Raw genomic sequence first — 7,319 nt, forward strand, 5'->3', positions numbered from 1 at the left:
TCCAGCTCGAACCCAATGTCCGTCCGATAAAGCAGCGTTATTTCCCAATTTCACCAGCTGTCGAGAAACTCGTACATGCCGAAATTGATGAAATGATTAAGTTAGGTGTAATCGAGGAAGCTCCAAATAGTCCATGGTCCAGTCCGGTTGTGTTAGTGAAAAAGCCAGGTAAAGTCCGTCTGTGTCTTGATTCAAGAAAAGTAAATAGCGTCACCGTGAAGGACGTTTACCCCCTACCTCATATTGACGGGATTCTTAGCAGAATACCCAAGGCAAAATTTGTAAGTTCACTAGACTTAAGGCGCACCTTTTGGCAAATTCCCCTAGCCGAACATTCCCGAGATTACACCTGTTTTACCGTCCCTAATCGTCCACTTTACCGATACCGTGTCATGCCTTTTGGTCTTTGTAACGCCCCACAAGCACTTTGTCGCCTGATGGATCGCGTAATCCCACCCAATTTACGAAACCAAGTTTTCGTCTATTTAGACGATTTATTAATTGTGTCAGAAGATTTTGACACACATATGTCCGTCCTTGCTGAAGTTGCTCTACATTTAAGGAAAGCGGGGTTGACCATAAACGTCAACAAAAGTAAATTAGGCATAAAGGAAGTGAAATATTTGGGGCATATCGTGGGCAACGGAACTATACGTACCGACCCCGAAAAGATTTCGGCTGTTACGCAATATCCGGTTCCAACAAACGTCAAGCAAGTTAGACGGTTTTTGGGGATGGCGGGCTGGTATCGCCGATTCGTTGACAATTTCCAATGCATGTCCTCTTACTAACTTATTAAAGAAATCCAAAAGTTTTGAATGGAACGACGACGCCCAACTAGCATTCGAAACGCTGAAAGAAAGGCTATGTACAGCACCAGTACTGGCTAGTCCAGACTACACAAAACCTTTCATCATCCAGTGTGATGCCAGTAAGCTAGGAGTTGGTGCGGTGTTGGTCCAAAAGAATGCCGACGATGTTGAGGTTCCTATAGCATATTTTTCGCAAAAGTTGAACAAAGCGCAAAGTAACTATAGCGTAACAGAACTCGAGTGTTTAGCAGCTCTGCTAAGTTTAAAGAAATTTAGAGCCAACGTCGAGGGGCAGGAGTTCACTATAATTACTGACCACGCTAGCTTGCAGTGGCTTATGCGACAAACTGACTTATCCAGCCGACTAGCGCGTTGGTATCTCAAATTGCAAGGTTTTAAATTTAATATAGAACATAGAAAAGGCTCCCTTAATGTAGTGCCTGATTGTCTATCACGACAAAATTTTGAGGAAGTAGCTGAAGTCCGTGAGATTGAGGTCCGTCCGTTAGTTGATTTACAGTCGTCCGAATTTTTGTCCGATGATTATCAAACGTTGATAAGTCATGTCCGTCAAAATGAGAACCGCTTGCCTGATCTTCAGGTAATCGACAACCTGGTTTATAAAAGAACCGAACACCCCGATGGCAATTCTGAAAGGGAATCATTTAATTGGAAGCTTTGGATTCCCACATCTCTAGTTCCAGGGGTCATCGAAAACGCTCACTGTCCACCAAATAAATGTCATGGTGGGATTGGCAAAACATTGGAACGATTGCGAAACAATTTGTATTGGCCAAATATGACCGTTGATGTCAAGAACTACGTTAGCCGATGCGAAACATGTAAGCAAAGCAAATCGCCCAATGTTACGCTAAGACCACCAATGTCCGCACAGCACACGGTACAACGACCGTTTCAAAAGTTATATGTTGACTTCCTTGGACCTTACCCTAGATCCAAGCAAGGAAACATAGGAATATTCATTGTATTAGATCATTTTACAAAGTTTCCCCTTTTAAAAACGGTTAAAAAGTTCAACACTACAGTTGTATGCGACTTCCTCTAAGATAACGTCTTTAGTATTTTCGGGACCCCCGAAATTGTAATGAGTGACAATGGCAAGCAATTTAGATCCACGCAATTTAATGCTTTATTGTCGGCTCGTGGGATAAGACATGTCTACACGGCCCTATATAGTCCCCAGGCCAATGCAAGCGAGCGTGTGAATCGTTCGATCATTGCAGGTATAAGAGCTTACCTTAAAAAGGACCAATCACACTGGGACAGGTACATCTCTGAAATTGCTGAAGCACTCCGAAGTTCATATCACCAAACGATCGGTGTAACACCATATTTTGCATTGTTTGGACAGCAGATGATGTCCCATGCAGGTGATTATGAACTATTAAGGAAGCTCAAAACCCTGGACGACACCGTTTTGGAACGAAGTGACAACCTGAAACTCATAAGAAAGAAAATTTCTGAAAACATCTCAACAGCCTTTGAAAATTCCTCAAAACGATACAATCTTCGAAGCTCTGATAAACGTTTTGAAATTGGTGATTTAGTTTTTCGGCGCAACTTTGTCCAAAGCGATGCCTCAAAGAGATTCTCAGCGAAACTTGCACCAAAATTTGTAAAATGTAAAGTGACTGCGATAAAAGGCAACTGTATATACGAGCTAGAGGACATCGATACAGGGAAAAGAGGAATTTATCACAGGAAAGATATTCACAATAGCAACTAAGGCGCACCGCACCAGCTCTCTAGGTGGGGGGATGTGTACCATAGTACAAAGCCGCAAAAATAATTTCGTTTTTTTTACTTTCAGTTGTAGTTACTTTTTTTTGATTGATATAGTTTTATTTTCCTTGCCACCACTGTTCAGACTTCAAGATTTTAAGTAACACAGCTCATGTCAAAAACATATGTTTTGAACTGAGTTATCGACACATCTTGGAAACGCAAGGGTCTAATACCATTTCCTGAAAAAATTATCTTTCTTTTCCTGTGTTGATCTGAAGGAAGCAACATAGTTTGTGAAGTTGTCGCGGTGGTATAAATTTTTTTGGTGTTAGAAGTGAACCTAAAGTGAAGCTTTCTAAAGTTAATTAAATAATTTAAATAGTGCGAGTGAGCATAAGTATATTTGACCAACAAAGACACTCAAAAGCAGTCGTCAACTTCGAGCCGGAGCCTTGATATTTAATCTTTAAATTTCGCATTTATATACATGGTGAGTTTTCAAATAAGTTTATATACCCATACGTGCAAAGTTCCCCTTTTTTTAATGCTATACCAGCTTAAATAAAAATATAAAAACTGTGGTATTTTATTTATTCTACCAGATTTCTTTCGAGAATTCCCCGCAGAAAAGTTGTATCATATGCATGTGGGTTGCTTGTGCGAACCACAAGCAACCCTCTCCCTCATCTCCCTGCATTTCGCCATCAAAACATAATTCTACTAAAACGCTGCAAAAGTTGCTGAGATCCGCCTAGGGCCACTCTTGACCTATCTCCAAGTCCAGCTTGATCGAGTTCCCCCCCCCCCCCCCCCCCCGGAAATTATTATTATTTCCGAATAAAAACATCAATCTAAGAAGGATTATTCAATTAAATTAAAATAATACCTAGATTTAGTCCCATTTGGATTTAAACCCACTGTGGAAAACAAAAAAAGTTAAATTTAAAATATCCATTAGATTTTCATAATCATTTCTCATATAATAATTATCAACGTGAGTATGTAATGTAACTAGCGATCGCTCATCAACATATGCCTATGTTGTTGTTCGTGTACAGCAGCCTCTCAAACATGCGACAAATATAAATTGTAAGGAATGAGAATGATTGAACATGTTTGAGAGAGAGAGAGTTGTATGACGTCGTTTGAACCCAAATTGTAGCTAAATAATTTTTTTGTTGCGATCTCTCTTAAACATTTTGTATGAATTCGGATGGTTACCGTCATTCGCAAATTTATTATAGATGGGTAATTTATATTTAAAAGAATATTTGAATGTTTACAATATTCCTAATGCAGCAACTGCAAGCGTGAAGGCATTCGATGCTACGTAGCAATGCAATATATATATAAATATTTATATATATAATATATACCTATATCTACTTTTTTTGATGCCCCTAAATATTCAAGCACACCACATACATATGCATATCTAGTTATAAGATTTTATTAATATTAATTAAATACATATTTTTCATAAAACATATTTATTTTGTTGTTGTTGTACATACATATTGTATGTACATAAGCATGTGCGTATATACGAATGCAATTTCAACTTAAGTGAAATTCGATGGTTTTTAATGATAAATATTTTGTTTTTGCAAAGTGAGTTTTTTTGAATCTACACACATACATATTTACATACATATGTATAAAGCTTTTCATTGAATTTTAAGTTAAAGAAAGAAAGCGAGTAGACCAATAGGAATCATTACAGTTCTGCCACCTGTATTTTTGTATTTTTATGAAATAGTAGGCAAACTAAGCTAAGATCCCCAATATTGTAATGGATTGATTTTGACAAAATAATAATTGTTAAAATGGGTAGATAATTTGTATTTACTTTGGTTTGAGACACAGGAGTTAGTGGTAATATATCGGGGCCTCAATAACATCTATGAGGCCAATGGTAGTAGGGCGGGTACAGAGGCAGCCACCAATCGTTGCAACAATGAGCTGCCATGCATAAAGGTAGGTATGTCATATTGATGAAGTGTGTCATGCAAGTGCGTTTGTTGTTTTTTTTTTCTTTTTTTATATTTTTTTATGCTAGTGTATCCCAGTGTGCAAACTAAATTATTCTGTTTGGCCGTTGACTGGGGAGAGTAGTGCTGTGCAGTGATCACGTTAAGGAATCCACGAAGCTGAAGCTCCGGGCCTGAACGCCAGTGCACACGCCGTGGTCATTGCACCTTGTCACAAGCACTGCTGCTCGTTTCTTCTTGAATGTGCCTGTTGCACACTCAGTCGATGGATATCATAACAAAGTTATGTGCAATAATTGCAAAAAATGGTTTTTCAATGGGCGTGGAAGCACATCTGGATCCCAAATTGTTAATCTTTCGGTGAGAGCTAAACATAGGGAAGTCGCCCTACATTCTGAAGGTCCACTTGGAGAAACAGTACTAAAATGTTACTCGTGTGGCGTACGTAATGTATTTGTATTAGGATTCATTCCAGCACAGGCTGATTCTATTGAAGTGTTGTTAAGCCGGTAAGCTGAAAATGGAGTAAATATTAAAAGGTGTATTTAAATGAATAAATTTAAATTTTAGTCAACCATGTGGAGCGCAAAACTCGTTGAAAGATATGAATTGGGATCAAGAACAATGGAAGCTACTTATAACTGATAGTTCGTTTTTGCCGTGGCTGGTTAAGGTGCCTACCGAGTAAGAGCAGTGGCGTGCATTACAAATATCAGCAGCACAAATAAACAAATTAGAGGAATTATGGAAGGAAAATATTGATGCAACATTTCAGGATTTAGAGAAGCCAGGTATAGATACTGAACCATCACAAGTGCTGTTGCGTTATGAAGATGGTTGTCAATACGAGAAAATTTTTGGTCCACTTGTCCGCCTAGAAACAGAATACGATAAAAAATTAAAAGAATCGCAAACACAGGAAGGTATAGAAATAAGATGGGACGTTGGCCTAAACAAAAAACAATAGCATATTTTACGCTTGCTAAAACTGATTCGGACATGAAACTAATGCATGTGTTATTCATAAGTTAATACTTCTAGGCTATAGCCTTAACAGTTTTATAAAATTTGTGTTTATGATGGAAAAATAAAAGAATTATAGAAACATATATGTGGCAATTTGAAAAAACAACCTAATTCGAGTTAGGATAAAAGTGATATTCTGGCTTCATAACAGAAATCCGTTACAGATCTCCCTATGTTACTTATTCAAAGCCCTAGCGCCATATGACAGCTACAAAATATAGAAAGTTACTATGGTGAACTGTGGCTGGGTTTTCAGATAAAGGTCTATGTATCGCCATTATCCTAACTCGAATTAAGTTGTTTTTTCAAATTGCCACAGATATATCACTCCTCTTATTGTAAACAGATTAACTAAAAATTTAATTTTTTTGGGATAATGCAATTCAAGCTTTGTCATATGGTTTGTATATGGTTGAATTCTCCGGCTAATTTCTAGGGCACTGAAGTGGGTGGCTAATTTTATGCTAAAGAATATTTTTATAATAGTTTGAAGAATTTGCTACAGTTTTCATTAAAAATTTATTCACTTTACTATAAAAACATTAGCAGCCAAATACAACTTTCAGAATAAATTCATACGGAGTATTTCTGAATACATCGGTATAGTATAAAAATAATAGTAAATAAATCATGTTTTTATGGTGTTACATATACAGATTTATTTCGGGTTGATTCATCTTACATTTAAAAATCAAAGCATTTTCAATTAGCAAAATTTATAAAACAAAGATGCATAGACATCTATTTCAGATAGTTTCATCTCATTGAGTGTAATACGAGACTGAACATATTATCGTAAGCCAGTTAATAATATATATCATAACATCTCAGAAAATTAGAATTTCACATTACATCAGTTTACAATAAAAGGTACATATTTTTGTCTTTTTATTCCAATTTTGGTTCATATATTCTGTATACTAAATTAAATTAATGTATAACATTCAATCTACTCCGGTAAACAAACTTAAACATTAATTTTTTACATCCAAGTATACAAATAATTGCAGATTCGCTTATCAAAGATAAATGAAAGAGATCGCCATAGCTGTAAAAAATAACCATATCTATATTCACTGATAGCTCAAAATCGCTGTATCGCCCATCATATCTTCTGTATAGAATCGCTTCTTAAAATAAAGCGATCGGTATAGCTATAAAAAATAGCCGTGATTCAAAAATAGCCATATCTATTTTCACTGATAGCTGAAAATAGCCATATCGTCCATCACTATTGTGTGGTGGCCGGGCAAGCGACAATCACCCGAAACGCACACAACTACACGTTGCTATGGTAACCATCAAGCAAATTTTGTGCGTTTCCCGGCAGCTTAAGAGTTGCCTTTTTGTTCCTATTTCTATGTTGATTTATGTCTAAATATGTGTAAAAGTCTATGCACAGAACATATCATGGTTCAATTATGTACAGGTTGGCTCATCTCATCAGCTGACTTTTATTTATGTAATTGCATGGTCGAAGGGATTGTCAAAAGGAGATGGCAAACTCAAAATGAAACCAACACATTGGCAACATTTTACTTACACATACAAAAACTGCTAAGTTTTATGTTTCCATTCCATACCATTCGCACCAACACCAATACACAGATTTTGACAATTTGAACAGACATATTTTGTTGCTTTACAGATGAGCCAACCTGTATATAGTTGAACCATGGAACATATGTACCAATACGTGGGCAAATCGATGAAAAGTGATGTCAAATATAAGAAAATTATCCCC

At 36.8% G+C, this 7,319-nt stretch overlaps 1 pseudogene; it reads left to right on the forward strand.

Moving 5' to 3' along the window:
• The first annotated feature begins 4,834 nt into the window (after positions 1 to 4,834).
• On the forward strand, positions 4,835 to 5,581 carry LOC137237464 (regulator of nonsense transcripts 1 homolog; annotated as a pseudogene).
• The last annotated feature ends 1,738 nt before the right edge of the window (positions 5,582 to 7,319 follow it).

Source organism: Eurosta solidaginis, chromosome 1, assembly GCF_040869045.1.
Source record: "Eurosta solidaginis isolate ZX-2024a chromosome 1, ASM4086904v1, whole genome shotgun sequence".
NCBI classification, from domain to species: domain Eukaryota; kingdom Metazoa; phylum Arthropoda; class Insecta; order Diptera; family Tephritidae; genus Eurosta; species Eurosta solidaginis.